Here is a 22,405-nt window from a genome sequence, read left to right on the forward strand (position 1 = left end):
GATGTCGTTGGGCAGTAGAACTTTGTCCGACGTCGTTTCGGACGATCAACTCCTTGTAGACTGATATAGCAGACTTGAGTCTGATAGTCTGAGCCTTAGATAGGCGGTAACTCAGCTTATGACCTTGTATCCATAATGCCCTGCTTTTCTATCGGCTACAAATACCCGGTTAAAGTCCGTGGTCTAGCTTACTCATTATTGGATACTTCCTCGGCGATTTGGGGTATATGAGGGTCGGACTAAAATGATTATTTATGGTAATCGGTTTGGTGATATTTCCCGCGACGTATGGTTGGATATTATTTCCCGCGACGTATGGTTGGATATTGATTCTTAGCTACAGCACCCGGTTAAAGTCCGTGGTCCAGCTTACTTATGTCCAGGCTTAGCTACAGTACCCGGTTAGAGTCCGTGGTCCAGCTTACNAAATTATCATTTTTGGCCTATTGTATTAAATTTAGAACTAGATTAACATAAAAATCATATCAATAGGAACCTAGTGTTGAAGTTCACTAAAAAACATTCATGTTTATTAAGTAGTTTCTTTTCATGTTTATAACTTAGAAATTACATTAAGGTATTCTGTTCTTTTCCATTTGCTGCTATGTGGGCTAGATACATGCTTTAAGAATGGTTATCTTTTCTTAATGGCATCCGAAGAGTAAGATATTAGGATTCCATTAAGCTAATGGTTATCTTTCCTAAGGGGTTTGCATTGCCTTCATTGTCTTCTTGAAATGCGCGTTACGATATACGTTGATAGTTGCAATTCCAGCTGCCAAACCTCCCTTTGTCTTGAACTGCTTGCTGCTGTAAATGAACTGCAATGCCTTCCCATTCTCAATTGGTAATTCTCTGCAAAAATGACAATAATTGATATTCATATAGTTACATAGGAATACATGATCTCTCGAATTATTAAAGGGGCAATATAAACTTGATGAACACTCCAAGATGCAAAAATGAACACCACATGGCTATTGGCTACAGTTTAAACAGAACAATAGTTGAATCTAATTACCCTGCTATTAGTATGTTAAGCATGACAATGGCACCTACCGCAATTCCCGCAAGCTCTCCCACCTATAGTTTGGCCTATGTTTTCCCAGACGGTCCCTTGTCTTCATGATGATTTTTGCCTGTACCTGGACTATTGGACTGATCTGGTTCAACAAGATCAATACAAGAGTTGTGAGTAATAATATTTTTACCTATATGACTGTGACTTTTCTGGGAATCTGCCTGATCCATTTGTTCTTGAGGTGTCTTAAGTCTCTTCTCATTGTTTGTATTGTTTTTGTTATTCTTCTTTTTTTGAGTTTGCCATTGTTCTTCCTGCTGATTTGGCTCTTCTTCTTGGTAAATCTCTCTTCTGGCATATTCTATATTAGACTTCAGCAAACCTAGGAAGAACGTGAAAGTTTTAGTTTGACAGTCATATGAACAGTTTATTATATGAACATAAACCTATAATTACAGGTAAGTATTGTACTCCCAACAAACCTAGGAAAAATGATACGTAGTTATGGTATGACATTATTTGTTTCATTTCAGTTTTTAAAAGCTTTGTCGTTTATATATTGAAACAACAAGAACCAAGTAAATTCCGACATATAATGCAAGACGTCTTATTTGTTAGTCAGCTTGGTCACTTTGCCTAGTTGACTTCTTTTATCCAATATTTTAGATGCATCATGTACAAGTCTTGGGGAAGAACCTGTAATGATGTACCAATTACCTTTGTCTTCATTGTTCCGTCAGATTCACCTTTTGTCTCTCTTCCTCTTCTCTTTTACTACTTGATTTACTTGAGGTGAGTATATTACCTCAAGTACTGATAATTTCACATGACTAGCCTTCATACATTATATTGATTTGTTGAAATTTAACTATTGATTTGCAGTTTGAAGATTTCAAAGAAAGCAACCGTAGTGGAAGAACATTATATCAATTTCAGGGCTCTTTGTGTGGACTTTGAAGGTTAGTATGTGTTTTGTTGTTTTCTTTAATAGTATAAGGGTATAATTCTTGCTTGCTATATGTATAGGGTATATACTTAATGGATAAAAAATGATGAGATGCAAGACATGTTACATGAAGCATTTGGAATTCCTCCAACATCTTTTGTTGATATGGACACTAGTGCTGAAGGATTTGATGGGTCAATTCAACATAACATGGGTTTTGATAAGAAGACCGAAGAATTCTTTCGCTTACTGAAAGAAGCTGAACGTGAGTTATATCCTGGAAGCAAGTTGATGAGCCCACAAATTGGACTCATTTAGGGCTTTATTTTAATAGAAATAGTGTCCTCAAATGCTTGTTTTTATCTCAATACCTAATTAAAATGCTTAAGTTTCATGTATTTGAAGTTTGAGAAGCATGAACACTTAGGCGCAAAACAGAAAAAAAAAAGCTGAAAAGAACAGGAAATGAAAGTCTATGGATCGCTGAGTCCAATTGGGCAAGTTGCCGAAAGGATATGCACTACCCTTTGTTCCAGTACGCGAAGCCCTGAAGGAAATGGATCAAAAGGCGATGAAAGGAGTAGTCGGTGAGTCGCCGAATAGTTCCGCGAAGCAGTACTGTAGCCCTAATGATCCAGAATGCGAGGATGCTAAAGGCAAGACCCTGAAGGCGATGAGCTGACCAAAGGGCGGATCACCGAGTTCATCGGCGATCCCGATTAATGTTGCCGAACAATCCTCCGCAACACAATATGTGAAAACTATAAATACTAGTTAGAGTTGTAGTCTTAGGGTGGAACATTTTAGAGTAAAATTATTATTATTCTATAGTACTTTTGATATTTTTCTCTCAAATTTGGAGAAGGTTTTTGGGAGACTTAAAGAAAGGGTTTCATCTTCCCCAAGTTTGAAGTGAGTCTTCTCTATTCATCTTCATTTGCTCAATTCAAGGTTTAATTTCTTATACCAGTTGATTTCATTATCATGATAGGTATAATTTCTTATTTCTTGATGTGTGGCTAAAAACCCTCATTCTTAGGGTGTGATTTAGCAAATATGTGTTGATATTATTGTTGGGTCTTGCTTGCTGCTAGGTTAGATGTATTTTAAAGGTGATTTCACCTAGTGGTTGTGGTTTAATTTAATGGATTTGTAGTTGCAAATACAAAACCACCCATGTGTTTTCGGCTTGCCCGAGAGGGAGGTCACGAAACCAAGACCACTAGACTGATTGCCTAAGTAGTGGATCGACATGAGGTTCAGCCCGAGAGGGTGAGCCCTAGTCCCATATGCTAACACTCAGCTTGAGAGAGTGAGTGGGGTAAGGTGTAGGCTGGTCTTCATGCGGCAAATGGGTGTCTGAGAGTAACGCATTTGAAACGGGGTTAGTTGCCCGAGAGGGAACTTATTTCCATCTAAAGCTTAGCCTAGTCACTATTACTTTGCAAATTTCCTATCGAAAGCATGTACCCAACATCTTTGTATCAATGTGTATTGCGGTCACGCCTCAAGAATTTCTCCCCAATCTTGATCTTTTACTGTTTATTTGGTTGTTTTCACTACTTGTTACAAAAAACCCTTTGATAGTTGACACTTTTCTGTCACCCTTGATTTACAATGTTTTTAATCGTAAATATCTTTAACTACGACTAATTCAAATGAAATTCTAATTGGCTATTGATTCTCAAAACCACTCCCTTGGGACACGATCCCAACCCTTGGTTGGGTTACTATATTATTGACAATCGTAGACACTCATATCGTAGGATAGTGTCATTGTACACGATAAGCATCAAAATGGCGCCGCTGCCAGGGAGTGGTGTTATTTGAAAATTTGTAGTTTAATAGAGTCTTGTTCTTATTAGTTGTAGCTTCGTAACTTTACCCTTAGTTTTGTTTTTCTTTGAGTTTTGATTGTATACAAGCCTCCTGAGAATGGCTAAAAGAAGTGGTGCCAAGGCAGCTGAGTTGAATCAAGGAGTCGAGGGCGACTTCATGTTAACTGCGTTGGTAACTCAGCTGAACAACTTGGTCACCAAGGTCTCAGAGATGGAAAACCAGTGCACAAGTTTGGGGAAGTACATACCTTCTCATGAGCGGAGGAAGTCTAGAGGCAATGAACACAATAGTGTTGAGGATACACTGCAAATCATTCTCCAAAAGATCACTGAACAGGACCGGGTGATAAACGAGATACAGGAGAATGTTGAAGTGTTAAACCAAATGGTTGGTTCTCACTCTAGATTGATCCAGCTGATTAGGTTGCTCTTGAATTTTGCAGTACCTTCCCTTGACTCGAATGACCTATTGGGGTTGCCTGGTAATGCTGGGGTCAACCCCAATAAGTGAGATTGAGTAAGGACTTGTGTCGAGCCATAACGTTAAATAAGGCGCTTCTTGGGAGGCAACCCAAGGCTTTATTGCTTTAAATTGTTTTGTTCGGATAATTGGTGTGTTAGTGGTGTAGGTAAATGAGGGAAGTGTTGAAAAAGTGCAAGTTGGCGAACTGAAGACCCAGTTAGCGAATCGCCGACATGATCGGCGCATTCGATTTAATCCACCGTTGGGACCCTAAGACAAGGGATGTCCTGTAAAACTCGGCGAGGTAAGAATACATTTGGCGCATCGCCGATATGATCGGCGACATGACTAACGTCACCGAAAGGCTAGGAACTGGACGGTTAATATATGGCCAAAGACTTCAAAATTTTTAAAACTATTCACTTTCCATCGCTTTTATGCTTCACAAATTCACACAATAGTAGCATTTTAAAGATTATTGCTTTCAATTAGTATTATAGTTGTTGATTGGTGCTCAGACTTAGGATTTCTTTGCCACCTAGCATTTCAATCATCTTATAATCGACATTAAAGGTTAGTTTCTAAAACCCTGAATTTATTCTTAGAATTTTGGACTCATTTACAATAATAGTATTGTATTGATGTGTGTTGGGCCTCTCTGCTAGAATTAGAACGTTTGCATGCCTAGTTTAACTTAAAAATCTTGTTGGTAATGATTTGATCGTCGAATGCCCGTCATTTTTGCGCTTGTAATTGAATAAAGCTTAAATGGTTTGTGCTTACATGAATTAAGATTGATTGGGTGAAGTCTGATTAGCCCATGTGTGCACTAAATGACGAAGATTGCTCGATGAAAGAACGGGTAGCACCACTTTTAAGAGCAAACATCATCAAATGGCCAAAATTTGGCAAATCCGGGAAAAGTCTGAGTAGCTCGGGATTGATGGGTAGTGCGGGTCTTGTTTGAATTCTTTGAGTGCATGCTTTGATTTGATTTTCTGGGGTTGGAGGATTGAATTCGAGAAAGTGGGTCAAAAATAGGCATGTTGGGTCGATCGACGAGCTAAGTCGAGCTCACTGAACGACTCGGCGGTTCGTCTAATGTCCCCACCCCACCGATGATTTGGCGCCTTGATTGATGTTTGATTTTATAACTTTTAGCGAGAATTCTAAGGGCGCCGAAAGCACTCGGCGACTCGCCAAAGGTATTATGATCGCCTTTTATCTGCATCCCTAAAACCCTCATGCACTGTAACTTTCGGTGGACAACCCTTGCTCACGGAAAGTAATCGGCGATTCGCCGAGAAGACTTTACCATCGGTGAATTGTCTTAAGTGTCGAGTCAATCCCTTCGGCGAGCTCGACTCAGCTCGCCAATGAGGATGGGCGACTCGTCGACTGGATCGACGAGTCTGCCTACAATAACTTTTCTGTGCTTGCATTTGAGTTTCTTCTCGATCTTTTGCAGCTATGGTACGCACCAACTTAAATGAGCCACCTCAGAAGAAGACAAAGGGCATCACGATAAATGAATGAGGATCATGTCCTTCATAGAAAAGAAAGAAAGATCACCCGCGTGGAGATAAAGGCAAACGGAAAAATCATATCGCGAAGAAAGAAGTAGCCATTGAGCCAGAATTTGTTGACCCAGAGGATGAAACAATCGCTGATTAACCGGAGGAGAGCGCTCCGAGCCAGATCTCAGTCCCCAACCACTAGTACTCTCCTAGTTGCCACTCCTCCGACTACTGAACCAGTGCCAACTCCAGCACCACCTCAAGTGGTCCATGCACTCCATGTCGTTCCATCTCCACCCAGATTGCTGAACAACTTGAAAGGCGATGGTTTACGAACCATTCTTGAAGAAAAGTTACTATCTGTGGAAGGTTTGGATGGTAAGCATGCTGAGGTGCTTGACACGCTCAGGTATTATGAGTTCGAGCAGTTCACTGGGCAACGGGGTCCTTACATTCCTTCTTGGGTCCAAGAATTTTACTTTGCCTATGGGGAATTGGTCCCGAAAATAAGAAAAAGGCTAGTGAGTTCCGACCAGTGTCGGTTATGGTGAGAGGCAAGGAAGTAGAGTGTCACAACGAACACATAAATGTTGTATTGGGATGACCGCTGCACTCGGTACTTCCCTACTAGGGTTTGCCTATTGTTCCATCTCTCGATGATTTGAAGGGTTGGTTAGCTCCGATGATCTCTGACACCACCCCAAAGTGGATGGATGCTGGAGCCCCCATTGAGAAGAGGGATATGAATATCGTCTCCCGGTATTGGTTTGGCTTCATCAGCAGCACTATCATGTCATCCCAGAACGAGTCCATTCTGCGTCATCCTAAGACGACTTGCCTTGGTTCTATCATGGCTTGTAGGCGGATCGACCTGGGATTGCTAGTTTTATAGAAGATGTCTATGAGAGCCAAACAGACACATACGTCTCTACCATTTCCTGTACTAATCACTGAACTATGCCGATGAGCTAGAGTACCTTGTGACATTACGAGGGATGTTGAGGTTACCCCATCTTTCTCCACAGATATTCGGTGCATAGAGGCCGAGTTCACATGAGAGGAGATTGATATGAGGAGGGCAGCCCCAACAGATACGTCTCCAGAGGTCGATGTTGATGCATTACCAGCAGAGGCACCTTCGCATACTCTGGCCTTTGAGCCATCAGGTATACCCGATCCTCCCCCCTATTTCTCACAGGCTCCAATTGCTTCCTCATCAGCCCAGCCTTCAAGGATCACTCAGGCCATGATCCTGAAAATGGGACAACTAGCCTACTCGGTGGATGTTAGGGCGACGCGATTAGAGAGATCTGTCCCAGGGATGATTGACAGTGCCATCTTGACTGCAGTGACCCCCATCAGAACCACTATTGATGATCTGAATGCCAGAGTCACTGCTTGTGAGAGCAGACAGGGGGAGACACCCGAGGTTTCAACACTAAAAGCTAAAATAACTGAGCTAAAGAAGGACGTAGCCTATCTGAAGGCTACCGACTGCACAGTACTGATGCAGAGAGCAGATGACAAAGATATTCCTGAGACCTCTGGGATTCCTCCGGCTATTACTGGAGACGTGCAAAAGGATGATGCAGGGCATGCAAAGTCGGGGATAGAGATCGACGAAGAACAGTTAGCAGTGCACGATGAGGTACTAAGCGAGAGCCAAGAGGACATCATATTCAGAGACTTGCTGAATCTCGTGGAGATGATTGTGCAGTCGGCAACTCAGACAGTACCAATTGAGACGTCCATAACAACTCCTAGTGGATCTGGCATTGCTAGTATGTCTGAGGCTACTTCCGGGACTGAGACACGTGAGCAGATAGATATACCGGGAACCGATGCCCATATTCAGGCCCCGACAAATAGAGAGGTTGTGTAGATAGGACCCTCCCTTACCTCTCTCTGTCTTTTAATATTTTAACTGTTGATACGTTTTAAATGCATTTGAGGACAAATGCTCTTTAATTTCATGGGGTGAGACTCACCCTTTTGTGTGAATACTTTGCTGTTTTGTGCATATAATTGGGTCGTCTGTTTAAATTTTGTTTTAATACTGTTTCTGTGAATGTTTGAGCTTATGGCTTCAGTTGTTTTTAATTCCAAAATAACTTTGATCCTTCCGGAAACTTTTTGAATTTTTCGTATATTTTTGCCACCCGTTATGTGTTCTTGAATGTGGCTTTGTTCTTTTTGCAAAAATTTGAGTCTCGATTTCAGTCAATACCTATGACTCGAATAGTGCTTCCAATTGAACGAACATGAATGCACGGCTACGATGAGGAAAAATGAAGTTACATAGACAATATGTGAACTCTTTGCATCTCGTTGTGACTAGCCATTTATCGAATTGACTCTTTTGTAATGAGCGTTGCACACTAGCGAAAGTGTGTGGTCTTGTTTGACTTAAGTATCGATGCCTTGTGTGATGAGCTTACTTTGAACCTTGCATTAATAAATCTAGAATTAGCCCTGTTAGTCTAATTGATTTAGAAAGGTGTGCTCTTGAGATGATCTATAGCAATTTTGAAGAGTGTGAACCAATTTGATATATACCTCTTTTGTGGCCTACCCGTGAGCGTGTGAAACTCTCATGAACACCATTTGAGCCTTACCTTTATTTGGAAGAACCTTGATAAACCCTATATCTTACTTGATCATCTACCCATAATCCTCTTGATTTGTGGTTTAGTGAATAGCCAACTTAGGACAATAGCCTAAGTTGGGGGTGTGGTGAAAAAGGAAAAGGAGAAGTCAAGAAGTGCAAGAAAAGTCTCCCTTAACCCATGGTGTTCCGTAAAAATGGAAACCCTCCATATTAAAAAAAGAGAAAATAAAAGAATGAAAAAGAAAAGTTGTGGAATAAAAGTACAAAAGAAATTGGGTTTCCAAGAAATCCATAGAGGTGAATAAAAAGTTGACTTAGAAGCACTAGAAAAAGAATTGATGAAGGAAAAGAAGGGAATGCCTTGAGAATACCACATCTTATGAGGAAAAGTCACTGAGCCTAAATGACCATACCCTTGCACTCAGCCCCATTACAAGCCTTAGAAAGACCTTTTAGATCTTGAGTAAGCCGGATCGAAAGTCGATTGGAAAATAAGGGCAAACCTATGGGTAAAAACATGCGTTGTGTTCCTCTTTTTGAGTGTGAGCGTTGTATCTGATTCCTGATCTTAAATTGACTAACATCTCTGTGTGAATATGGAATCATTCTTTGTGTGAAAGCATTTAGATACTTTTTGTTGAGCTTGAACTTGCACAAGTAGCAAGTATCGCGAGCATAAAAATGTTTGGTAATGGTGTGTCACAACTTGAATCTTTGAGTACACAATTGATCCTTGCATAAGTAAATTGAGTCTTGTTGTGTGCATTCATGATTTAGTCTTGTGTAGCACTGTTTGAGACACCCTTTTTGAATGGTTGAACTTGAGTTTGCGTGAGGACAAGCAAAAGTTTAAGTTGGGGGTGTTGATGAACCCACAAATTGGACTCATTTAGGGCTTTATTTTAATAGAAATAGTGTCCTCAAATGCTTGTTTTATCTCAATACCTGATTAAAATGCTTAAGTTTCAGGTATTTGAAGTTTGAATGGAAGCATGGACACTTAGGCTCAAAACGGAGCAAAAAGGGCTGAAAAAAACAAGAAATGAAAGTTTGCGGATTGCCAAGTCCAACTGGGTGAGTCGCCGAAAAGATATGCACCACCCTTTGTTCCAGCATGCGAAGCCCTAAAGGAAGTGGATCAAAGGTGATGAAAGGAGTAGTCGGCGAGTCACCGAATAGTTTCGCGAAGCAGTACTGTACCGCCTAATGATCCAGAATGTGAGAATGCTAAAGGCGATGAGCTGACCAAAGGGCGGATCGCCAAGTTCATCGTCGTCCCAAGTAACGTCGCTAAACAATCCTCTGCAACACAATCTGTGAAAATTATAAATACTAGTTAGAGTTGTAGTCTTAGGGTGGAACATTTTAGAGTAAAATTATTATTATTCTATAGTACTTTTGATATTTTTCTCTCAAGTTTAGAGAGGGTTTTTGGGAGACTTAAAGAAAGGGTTTCATCTTCCCCAAGTTGGAAGTGGGTCTTCTCTATTCATCTTCCTTTGGTCAATTCAAGGTTTATTTTCTTATACCCAGTTGATTTCATTATCATGTTAGGTATAATTTCTTATTTCTTGATGAGTGGCTAAAAACCCTCATTCTTAGTGTGTGATTTAGCAAATATGTGTTGACATTATTGTTGGGTTTTGCTTGCTGCTAGGTTAGATGTATTTTAATGGTGATTTCACCTAGTGGTTGTGGTTTAATTTAATGGATTTGTAGTTGCAAATACAAAACCACCCATGTGTTTTCGGCTTTCCAGAGAGGGAGGTCGCGAAACCAAAACCACTAGACTGATGGCCTAAGGAGTGGGTCGACATGTGGTTAAGCCCGAGAGGGTGAGCCCTAGTCCCATATCCTAACACTCAACTCGAGAGAGTGAGTAGGGTAAGGCGTAAGCTGGTCTTCATGCGGCAAATGGGTGTGTGAGAGGAACACATTTGAAACGGGTAAGTTGCCCGAGAGGGAACTTATTTACATCTAAAGCTTAGCCTAGTCACTATTACTTTGCAAATTTCCAATCGAAAGCATGTACCCAACATCTTTGTATCAATGTGTATTGCGATCACGCCTCAAGAATTTCTCCCCAATCTTGATCTTTTACTGTTTATTTTGTTGTTTTCACTACTTGTTACAAAAAACCCTTTGATATTTGACACTTTTGTGTCACCCTTGATTTACAATGTTTTTAATCGTAAACATCTTTAGCTATGACTAATTCGAATGAAATTCTAATTGGCTATTGATTCTCAAAACCACTCCCTTGGTACACGATCCCAGCCCTTGGTTGGGTTACTATATTATCGACAATAGTAGACACTCATACCGTAGGATAGTGTCGTTGGTCATGAAAAGCATCACAAGTATTCACTACTTTCGTTCCTTGTTCGTCTATTACACTTAAAGTGTCTCAATGGATGGAGTAACGAATCATTTTCCATGCTATTAGAGTTGTTAAAAGATGTGCTTCCAGAAGGTGAAACATTGCCCAAGTTCTTTTATGATTCAAAAAATATTATTAAAGATTTAGGACTTGAATATAAAAAGATACATGCATGTCCAAATGATTGTATGATTTATTGGAAAGAGACAAAATATAGAACGTCTTGTAAGTTTTGCAAAGCTCCAAGATACAAACAGTTCAAAGGTGCATTAGTTAATTCCAGTTCAAAAACATCAAAAATTCCATCAAAGGTGCTTAGATATTTTCCATTAATATCACGACTTCAAAGACTATTTATGTCGGCTAAAACATCTACTCAAATGAGATGGCCTGCTGAAGGTCGCACTAGAGATGGGGTAATGCGACATCCTGCAGACAGTATTGCTTGGAAGAAATTTGATGAAGCACATACATATTTTGCTCGAGATCCTCAAAATGTTAGACTTGGATTGGCTTCAGATGGCTTTAGTCCATTTAAGTCTATGTCTATCTCACATAGCACATGGCCTGTTATCTTGATTTCATATAATTTACCACCATGGTTGTGCATGAAACAACCATATATGATATTATCAACTATTATTGATGGTCCTCGTGCACCAGGTAAAGATATTTATGTCTATCTACAACCCTTAGTTGATGAATTAAAAGAATTGTGGGTTGGTGTTGCCACTTATGACATATCAAACAATCACATGTTTCAAATGTGTGCAACATTGCTTTGGACAATTAGTGATTTTCTAGGTTTAGGTAACTTATCAGGATATAGTGTGAAAACTAGATATGCTTGTCCATGTTGTCTTACCAAAACTAAATATACAAGATTGAAAAATGGCCGAAAATATTATTTCATGTCTCATAGACGATGGTTATCTCGAGGACACAAGTTTCGAAAAGATAAAGTGGCATTCAATGGCCTTGTGGAGTTAGATGGAGCACCTAAACGGTTGATGGGAATTGAGATTCTTAAGTAATTGAATAATGTTTAAAACAAGTTTGGTAAAGATCTATTGGCCAAATCTCGTAAAAGGAAATGGGATGATGTTGATAATTTGGTGCAAAATATATGGAACAAAAAGAACATATATTTTTGAGTTGAAATACTGGAAAGACAATATGATTCGTCATAATCTTGATACGATGCATATTGAAAAGAATGTCTTTGACAATATATTTTAGACATTATTGAATGTTGATAGAAAAGGAAAAGATAATTTAAACTCCCGTTTAGATTTACAAGAGATGGGGATCCGAAAAGCTTTGCATTCTAAGAAAAAGGCTAATGGAAAATATTATCTTCCTCCTGCATGTTTCACATTGAGTAATACGCAAAAAGACATCCTCTTACAAGTGATAAAAGATGTGAAAGTGCCAGACGGATATGCTTCAAATATCTCAAGTTGTGTTGATCTCAATCAACACACAATGCATGGGTTGAAGAGTCATGACTGCCATATTTTAATGCAACAACTCCTTCCTATTGCCTTGCGGAATCTCCTGCCAGTGAATGTACTTAAGCCATTGATTGAATTAAGTAATTTCTTTAGGGGCATTTGTTCAAAAGATCTGAAGATATGTGATTTAGAAAAACTCCAAGATCGAGTTGCAATAACTCTATCTCATTTGGAGAGAATATTTCTTCCATCTTTCTTTGATATCATGGAACATCTACTTATCCATTTAGTTGAAGAAGCAATGTTGGGAGGACCTTCACAATATTGCTCAATGTGATTTATCGAACGGTATCATTTTGTTATTTTTTTTTATCATACTTACAAGAATTTGTATTTGTATTCTATTAATTGTCTATTTTAGGTTCTTGCTTTGTCTTAAAAACTACGTAAGGAGTAGACGTTATCCAGAAGGTGCGATTGCAGAGGGACGTTGGATAGACGAGTTAATAACATTTTGCTCATGGTATTTAGATGACGTCGAGAATAAGTCTAATCCACCTTAAGAAATGATGTTTTCTCTAATGAAATGACAGACCAAGGGTCGTCGATCAAGTATAGAGAAAGGATTTAAGCTTGATGACATTACACGTGCTCAAGCTCACATATATGTTTTATTTAATTCTGCCTCCACAACTTCATATAGTGAGTAAGTATTAAATCATAATTTATACTTAGTAATTAATTATTAAATAATTATCTTTCAATTTTTATTAAATAGTTATGTGTTTTACTTCCGTAGTGAACACATAAGAGAAATCAAGAAGGAAAATCCTCGTCTATCAAGACATAATGTGGATCGAATTCATAATGAAAGATTTCAACTATGGTTTAGAAATCATGTAAGTATCAACTAGCTAAAATATTTGCTCATATATTACTATATAGGTAATTATAACTTTTAGATCACATCTTTATTTTTGAATGTTAAGTCGAGAAGATGCATATGGCTGGTGAAAATATATCTGAGGATATTCAAACTTTAGCTATTGGCCCATTAATACAAGCAAAAAGAATGACTGGCTATATATGTGATGGAGTTAGATACTTAACACAGTCTTGTGATGTTAAGAGAAAAACTCAAAATAGTGGTATTATGTTAAAGGCTATTACTCAAAGTTATGCAAGCACAAAAGATAAAATCCCATATTGGTAGAGGTTTCTTTTTATGGAATCCTCACAGACATAATTGAGTTATATTATGTCAAGAATCTCAAGTTTGTATTGTTTAAATGTAAATGGGTGAACAATAGCAAGGGGCTTATTGAGAAAGATGATCATGGATTTACTCTTGTGAATTTTAATCATCTACTCTATCCAAGACATTAGTTATCAGATGAACCATTCATCTTTTCTTCTCAAGCTCAACAAGTGTTTTATGTCGATCATCCTATGGAAAAGGAGTGGTGAATGGTTGTTAAACTTAAGCCAAGAGGATTTTATGATTTAGGTGATGACACACCAACAATTGAGCATAAGGAAGGACATATGGAGTTGTGGCCTGAACAACAATTGGATGACACAACATTTGAAACTGAATAAGACATTGAATGGGTTAGAGAACGAGGACCAGGATTAGAAATTGACCCAGAAACTTTGGAAAGTAATGAAGCATATGATGAAGGTGACAACATATCTTAGTTTTTGTTACTATAGTAGTATAATCACTATTTCAGTACAATTGATTTTTGAACAATAATGACTTTGATGTTTTTACTCTTCATTCAGCTGTTAAAATGTCATATGTTTATATATCTTATTATTTGAAATGATAGTTAGATATTATTTTATACTTTTATATAGTAGAAACTACTTTAAATTTGGTAGGATTCATAGCTGCTGAGGAACTTCGTTGAAATGGCAAGAAAAAGATAGAGAAATTCTAGTCAAGGTGAGCTTTTATATGATTCTTCGGAGCAACAAAAACAACAAATTGGAAGTGTCAATGCCTCGACTGCCCCAAAATTTTCCACAAAATGAAAGAGATGAATCACATGATACAAAAAATCTTCCAGGTGTTAAATATCATGATATTTATTCTTCCATTCATAGTATAAAGTAGTTAGATAATTTTTATATAAATAATAAATCTGCCTCTTTTTATCTTTGATTATTTATAGTCTGAGCAAAAAAAAAACAAATCGGAAGTATGTCAATACCTCAACCGCCCCAAAATTGGCCACAAAATGAAAAAGATGAATCACATGATACAAAAAATCTTTCAGGTATTAAATATCATGATATTTATTCTTCCTTTCATAGTATAAAGTAGTTAGATAATTTTTATATAAATAAAAAATATGCCTCTTTTTATCTTTGATTATTTATAGATTCTGAGCAACAAAAACAACAAATCGGAAGTATGTAAATGCCTCAACCGCCCCAAATTGGCCACAAAATGAAATAGATGAATCACATGATACAAAAAATCTTCCAGGTATTAAATCTCATGATATTTATTCTTCCTTTCATAGTATAATGTAGTTAGATAATGTTTATATAAATAATAAATTTGCCTCTATTTATCTTTGCTTATTTATAGATTCTAATGAGAGTGAAGAGCAATCTAAGCGAACTAGGGGTCCCATTATGATGCACTCGGGATGGGGGAAAGATGGTGAAAATTTATATATTGAATTGAATGAACATTGTCAAGTTATTGGGTCAGATGGAACTAGATTGAGTTCAAAACTTGGTGTGCTAGCACGAAATGGCATTTTAGTGCCATTGAATCATAAAGATTGGAGGCTTGTACCTAGTATGTACAAGGATAAAATATGGGCTCATATCAAGTTCTTAATATACAAAAAACCTATATACTAAGATGTTTTTTGTTTTTATATTTTATTTTATAAATGAGTTGTGTATTAAATATATGTACAAGAAAATACTGACGCAACTGATGACATGTAGCGCATACTGATGATGTCATTTGGATCTAAATGGAAAGAATCAGAGCATGAAGCTAAAACCATTGGATATGACCCATATAACACTGATATTGAGCGTTTAGCTCATTGTCCAAATAGAGTTGAAGAAGATCAGTGGCGTTCATTAGTTCATTATTGGAGCTCAAAAGAAGCAAAGGTATGTGCTAGATTTGTATTTCTGCATTTGCTCTACTAAATGAGAATTTCATAGAAGTTGTCATAAAGTATTAAAGTCGTGTTTTCCCTGATTATACTTCTTATTGTAGAACAACTAGAAGTTCTTTATGATTTGTCCCTTTCTTCTAATTGGCAGAAATAATGTTGTTGTACATATCCAGTTTGCCAACTTGCACAAAATGTACTTGTATGGAAATTGATTGCACTTTGTGAAACTCAACTATGCTACTTTTTTATATTTTTTCTTGGCTATTTCTTTTACATATTCAAGATTGCGCATGTCCTCTTATATATTGTTGTGTTCAAATTTCTAGGAAAAGAGTGAGAGAAATAAAGAAAGTCGAAAAAATTTGACTATGCCACACACATCAGGGAGAAGAAGTCATCCTCAAATTATAGACGATGTACAAAGTAATCACTATTTATTTTCTATAATTTATATATTAAATAATACTTATCGTGAATATTTAATGTCAATCTCTTACTATTCAAACAGATGACAAATATGAATAATGGTGTAAAGCCAACTCGTATTGAGGTGTTCAAAAAAACTCACATTAGGGCGAATAAAGAACCAGTAAATGAGATAGCTGGTGAAGTTATGGTAAACTCTTACTCTTTAAAATATATAGGTACTTTATTTCTATTACAATTTTTTAAAAAAAACTTCTCATTACTTTACCTTTCTTTCAAAAATAAACAAATGGATGATCTTGCCGAGGTGTATCCTGATTTGAATGTCCCTGGAAGTGCTCCTAATGATGTGTACTCCCAAGTAATGGGATCAGACACTCATGGAATTGTCCGAACTCTAGGAAAAGGAGCATCTCCTAGCTTAGTATATGGCCCCATATATAAACAATCTCAGGCTGAAAAAAAGAGAATTTGATATAAGGGTTGAGATGGAAGTTCAAAAAGCTACCTCAGCTATGAAAATTGAGATGACAAAGAAGATGTATGAAGCAAAAAAAAAAGATGGAAGCGATGGATAAAAAGTTGTTCGAAGCGAAATAGGAAGTAAAAGAGAATAATGAAGTGATGGAGGGAAAATTATCGGAAGCAAAAATGGATATGGAAGAAATTATAGCGGATAAAGTGAAGGAAGGAATACAAGCATATGTAGAGTCTTTGCGAATTAATATTGATGCAAATTTAAAATCAGAGCAGGTGAAATAATTGTGTTGCTCACAAAAAAAATACCTTTTTTAGATGAAAACTTAGTTTCTCTTAATTATAATAGTATTCCTCTTTTGCAATAGGTTCCTGATAACCCACTTAAAGATTGTCAACAACCATCATCACATGTTCCAGGTGTTCACACAAGAAAGGTTAGAGAAAATTTTATTAAAATTTTGAATTTTATTTTAATTGCGTAAATCCTAACATTTATATGATCACAAGATCAAATAATTCCTCTTTCTTGTTTAATATGGACTAATCGACAAACTGTTAATTGTGCATCATGTACACATAAACAGTCTAAGTGATCATCTTTTTCTTTTGGTTCTTGTTGTTGTTGTTTTTCAGTTGGTATAGTGAAACTATAAACTGTGTTAATTTATCATATTATTGTCAACTGGTCTAATGATCATTGTAGTCTTGATCTGTCTATTAGTTATCTATTTAGTTGCATCACTACCCTTTCAATGATAGAGCTATATGTAAGTTCATACATGAATAATTCATTAGGATCAGATAAGTATGTATAGTTATAACCATTCCAAGATGTGTCACGAGATGGTTCATTAGGAAAGACTCGGACATTCCATGGTCCAGCTTTGTAGAGTTCAGTGGAACCATTCATAATGAATGTTTGCAGGAATCCAGCAGTATCGAATGTCCAGGTAAACTCACCTCTGGAAGGATCATTTGTGCTCTTCCATGACGAAAGGGAGCGATGAAAACTAGTTTTCAGATTAATCCCAACCTTCATTCCAGGTAAAGTTGTGTCACCTGGATTGTCAAAACTTTGCCACAGGTAGTTTTGAGGCTTATCCTCGGCTGCATCTCGAACAACAAGATTACCTGAATCAAAGAGTTGTGCTACTGGATTTTGCCCATGTCTAGTGGAATCGGAGGACCAAATTACTCTGACAGAACCATTTAGAAGAGTAAGAATTCCTTGTCTAGTAAAATTTAGCGCACTGGATGTGTCATTGAGTGGATTTTCTCTATTACAGGTTAGAACTTGAGACTAAATGAGTTATACGAAGATTTTAGTACTACAACAACTACTACGGCTCAATCCCAAGCAAGTTGTAGTAGGTGGACGGCTAAAACTAGTCATTTTATGATGAATCTTCGGAATACTCATTTAATGATGTTAATTCACTAAAATGTACCTGGGAGGAGCTGATTGTAACCGCTGTGACCAGTATGAAGTCTTGCCAACACACCGATCAACGGATCATTGTTGTAAGTGGCAGGCTTAGTTTGCTCATAGTTATCTCTTTGATCAGTGAAGTTGTCATAAGCATCAGGTCCACCAATAAGAGCACCAGTAAGGAGATTAGGATCGCTCGCCTTTCTACTATACCAGGTAGCATAGCCTGCCCGACAGCTAACAAAACTAGGATTAACCTTGAACGAGACAATGAAGGAAGCTCTGTGGTGTATTTGTCTTGGGTTATTGTTTCCAGATCCCACCATGTAACTTGTTGCTCTTGGGTTGTCACCAAGAATGTAGTCCACCGAGAACTATATCAAACATGATGATTAGTTCACCAAGAGCACATTGCTAGTTTCATGCTTCAATTTATGATGAATCGTCATAATACAGGCTTGTAGCACTTTATCAAAGTTAAAATCTTTACCTGATGTCCTATGTTGATAGATGATTTGCAGGAACTCCATTCTTTGACATAAAATCATTAGCTATACTTTTAGATTTTGTCTGAAGACTAATACCTTCTCAGTATTACAAATACAAGTCTGATCCTCTTGCTCTATGTCTTGTTGTATTTATATAGATATAAGATATCAAATTGAGTTTCCTCTATACTTGTTGGACCACCAAATATCTCCCCATCTTTGGCATTGGCATCAAAATCACCTTCACAACCATAAAAAACACAAAACTTGTGATTTCAGCAACACCACCTCTTTGTCTTGCAATCTGGCTCATCCAATTCACCTTAGTTTCCCAGTCTTGTATTTGTCTTCTGTGCCCCAACCATTGTAGCATACAATTCCATATATTCTTGGTCACACTACATTCAAAGAATAAATGCGAGAATGCTTTATATAGTATTTCTTTCTTATCATGAAGAAGATAGTTTTGAATGCACAGATTGTTTGTATGTATTTGTGTCTTGAGAAAAACTATATATAGATTTTTCTGGGATGTTTAAGGAACTTGGTAGCGACATTAGAATATTAATATGACATTTAGCAAAATATAAAATAATGTCACCAATTTTTATGACATTCAATAATAGCATTTGTTGACATTAACTAAAGTGTCAGCAATTTCAGTGTGACATTTTATAACTGTCCCAAGTAAGTGTCTTGAAATTTGTTTTACCAACATTTAATTTAAATGTCAGAAAGTGTAAGTGGCATTTCATAAATATCAAAAAAATAAATGTCATATATCTCATATCGACATTTACTTAAATGTCAAAAATAAATGTCATATATTTCATACCGACATTTACGTAAATGTCAAAAATAAATGTCATATATCTCATACCAACATTTACCTAATTATTGAAAATAAATGTCATATATATCACATACTGACATTTACCTAACTGTCGAAAATAAATGATATAAATCTCATACTGACATTTACCTAAATGTCGAACATAAATGTCATATATCTCATACTGACATTCACCTAAATGCCAAAAATAAATGTCATATATTTCTTATCGACATTCACATAAATGTCGTAATAATCTTACCAACATTTACATATATGTTGCAAAGTACATGACGCAAATTCTTTTCAACATTTACCTAAATGTTACAAAATAAATGTCACAAATTCTTCCGGACAATTACCTAAATGTCAGAAAAATTCTCGACGCTAAAATTTACGACATTTGGTCCAAATGTAAAATAAATGTCAGTAAACAAATTTGTGACATTTAAACATCATAATACGACATTTAGAAAATGTTATTGTATCTCCACTTTCTTGTAGTGTATTATGGTGGAAAAGATATAAAAAAGAGGTTTTGAGAGACAATTGATTTTTTTAATCATGCTAATGCATGCATTAAAACCATTGCATTACTAATACATGGAAATTCATGATATTAGTAATACACACCTTAAAACACAATAGAGTATATAACTAATGCAAGCATTAATTATACATAGATTACAAAAGAGTACCAAACAAGTTACTAGTAATACACAAGGCCAATACATGCATTATTTTTCCTAATACACTCTACCAAACGACCTGGTCCGTATTTCCAGTTTGAGTGAAAGTCCTATTTCTGATCTTTTTTCCCACTTTGGGAGAGTCTTATTAGTGATTCTAGTTTTGTACTTTTGTCAAGTTTATGGGGAGAAATTAAAGAGGTTTGGGTTTCGTTTGTTTGATTATATAAGTCTAAGTGTTTACTTGTGCACGCCTAAAGTCGAAAGGATAGATGACAACTTATGCCAATAGTTGAAGGGAGCCTTTTTGTATTACTCCTTTAATATAATTATATTAGTCTTCGACATGTTTTCAGTCTTGTAATTTTGACATTATATATTTTAATCCAATATGATACTCATTTAAGCATGCATGTGAATAGACTTTAAAAAGATTAGTTTGTAATCACATTCACATAAAACGTTCTTTTTAAAATTTAGCATATAGTTTAAAGTTGAATGTAATTCAAATTGTAGGTTTTTAGGGTTTAGGGATTTAAAGGTTTAGAGTTTGCGGCTTAGGGTTTTTTTGTGTGTTTTTTAGGGTTTAGCATATACGATTTAGGGCTTTTTAGGGTTTAGAGCTTAGTGTTTTTAGGTTTAGGGATTTTTGGGTTTTTAGCGTTTATTTAAGTTAAGTGTTTCTTAGCGTTTTTTATGGTTTAGGTTTTAGGGCTTAGGGTTTATTTGTGCTTTTTAGGTTTAGGGTTTATGAATTTTTAAGATTTAGGGTTTTGAGCTTAGGGTTTTAGTAGGGGTTTTAAATGGTTTTTAGGGTTTATAGGATTTAAGGTTTCTTATGGTTTTAGGTTTACGATTTAGGGTTTTAGGTTAGGCTTTAGGTTTTTTTTCTTTTATGTATTTTAGGGTTTAGCATATACGATTTAGGGCTATATAGGGTTAGAGCTTAGAGTTTTTTAGATTTTCGGGGGTTTTTTTTTTAATGGTTTTTAAGGGTTAAGTATCTCTTTGGGTTTTCTATGATATAGGGTTTAGGGATTAGGGCTTTTATTAGGTTTTTTTTTTTTTGTGTTTTTTAGGGTCAAGGTTTACATATTTTTAGGATTTAGGGTTAAGAGCATAGTGTTGTGTAGGGGTTTTAAACGGTTTTCATGGTTTATTATAGGGTTTATAGGATTTAGGGTTTCTAAAGGTGGAGGGTTTAGGGTTTTAGGGTTTATGATTTAAGGTTTTAGGTTAGGGTCTAAGGTTTAGTGCTTGCAATTTTTTTAGGTTTAGGGCTTTAGGTTAAGGGTTTTATCTAGGTTTTTAGGGTTTAGGGCTTTGGAATTTTTGTAGGGGTTGGGTTATTTTAGGTTTTTTAAGGGTTAAGTGTTTCTTAAGGTTTAGGGTTTAGGGCTTAGGGTTTTGTAGGGGTTTTAAATGTTTTTTAGGGTTTATTTTAGGGTTTATAGGATTTAGGGATTCTTAAGGTTTAAGGTTTAGGGTTTCTTAGGGTTTTTGGTTTAGGTTTTAGAGTTTTCGGTTAGGGTTTAGGGTTTTTTTAGGTTTAGGGTTTTAGGTTAAAGGTTTTATTTAGCTTTTTATGGTTTAGAGCTTTGGGTTTCTTAGGTTTAGGTTTTTTAGGATTTAATAGGTTTAGGGTTTAGGGTCTAGGTTTTTTTTTTTTATGTTTTTAGGGTTTAGCATATACGATTTGGGGCTTTATTGAGTTTAGAGATTATAGTTTTTTAGGTTTAGGGATTTTTGAATTTTTTAGGGTTTTTAAGGGTGAAGTGTTTCTTTGAGCTTAGGGTTTAGGGCTTAGGGATTTTTTGTGTTTTTTAGGTTTAGGGTTTAGGGTTTAGAGCTTAGGGATTTTAGTGGTTTTAAATGGTTTTTAGGGTTTATAGGATTTAGGGTTTCTTAAGGTTTAGGGTTTAGGTTTATGATTTAGGGTTTTAGGTTAGGGTTTAGGGCTTAAGATTTTTTAGTTTTAAGGGTTTAGGTTAAGGATTTTATCTAGGTTTTTAGGGTTTAGGGCTTTGGGTTTTTTAGGTTAAGGATATATTTTGGGTTTAGGACTTAGGGTTTTTTTGTGATTTTTAGGGTTTATCATATACGATTTAGGGCTTGATAGGGTTTTGAGCTTAGAGTTTTTTAGGTTTAGAGGTTTTTTGGTTTTTTAGGGTTTTTCAAGGTTAAGTGTTTCTTAAGGTTTAGGGCATAGGGTTTCTGTGTTTTTTTTAGATTTAAGGTTTATGGATTTATAGGATTTAGGGTTTAGAGCATAGGGTTTTGTAAGAATTTTAAATGGGTTTTAGGGTTTATTTTAGGATTTATAGGATTTAGGGTTTCTTAAGGTTAAGGGTTTAGGGTTTCTTATGGTTTTAGGTTTGGATTTAGTGCTTAGGATTTTTTTAGGTTTAGGGTTATAGGCTAACGATTTTATCTAGGTTTTTAAGATTTAGGGATTTTGGTTTTTAGGTTAAGGAGTTTTTAGGATTTTATAGGTTTAGGGTATAGGACTTAGGGTTTTTTTTTGTGTGTTTTAGGGTTTAATATATACGATTTTGGGTTTATAGGGTTTAGAACTTAGAGTTTTTTAGGTTTAAGTGTTTTTGTACTTTTAGGATTTTTAAGGGTTAAGTGTTTCTTAGGAATTTTAGGGTTGAGGGGTTAGAGCTTAGGGTTTTATTTTTG

The 22,405-nt window shown here is 36.3% G+C and overlaps 1 long non-coding RNA gene and 1 pseudogene across 1 annotated transcript in view; both read left to right on the forward strand.

Moving 5' to 3' along the window:
* LOC125841831 (uncharacterized) overlaps positions 1–1,977 on the forward strand; it is an 18,997-nt gene extending 17,020 nt beyond the window's left edge. Inside the window, exon 3 of the long non-coding RNA XR_007443828.1 lies at positions 1,904–1,977. This is a non-coding gene — a long non-coding RNA (uncharacterized LOC125841831). The remainder of the gene's footprint in view (positions 1–1,903) is intronic.
* Positions 1,978–13,694: 11,717 nt separating this feature from the next.
* LOC125851504 (uncharacterized) lies at positions 13,695–16,567 on the forward strand (annotated as a pseudogene).
* The last annotated feature ends 5,838 nt before the right edge of the window (positions 16,568–22,405 follow it).

The sequence above is a fragment of the Solanum stenotomum genome, chromosome 1 (genome assembly GCF_019186545.1).
Source record: "Solanum stenotomum isolate F172 chromosome 1, ASM1918654v1, whole genome shotgun sequence".
NCBI lineage: Eukaryota > Viridiplantae > Streptophyta > Magnoliopsida > Solanales > Solanaceae > Solanum > Solanum stenotomum.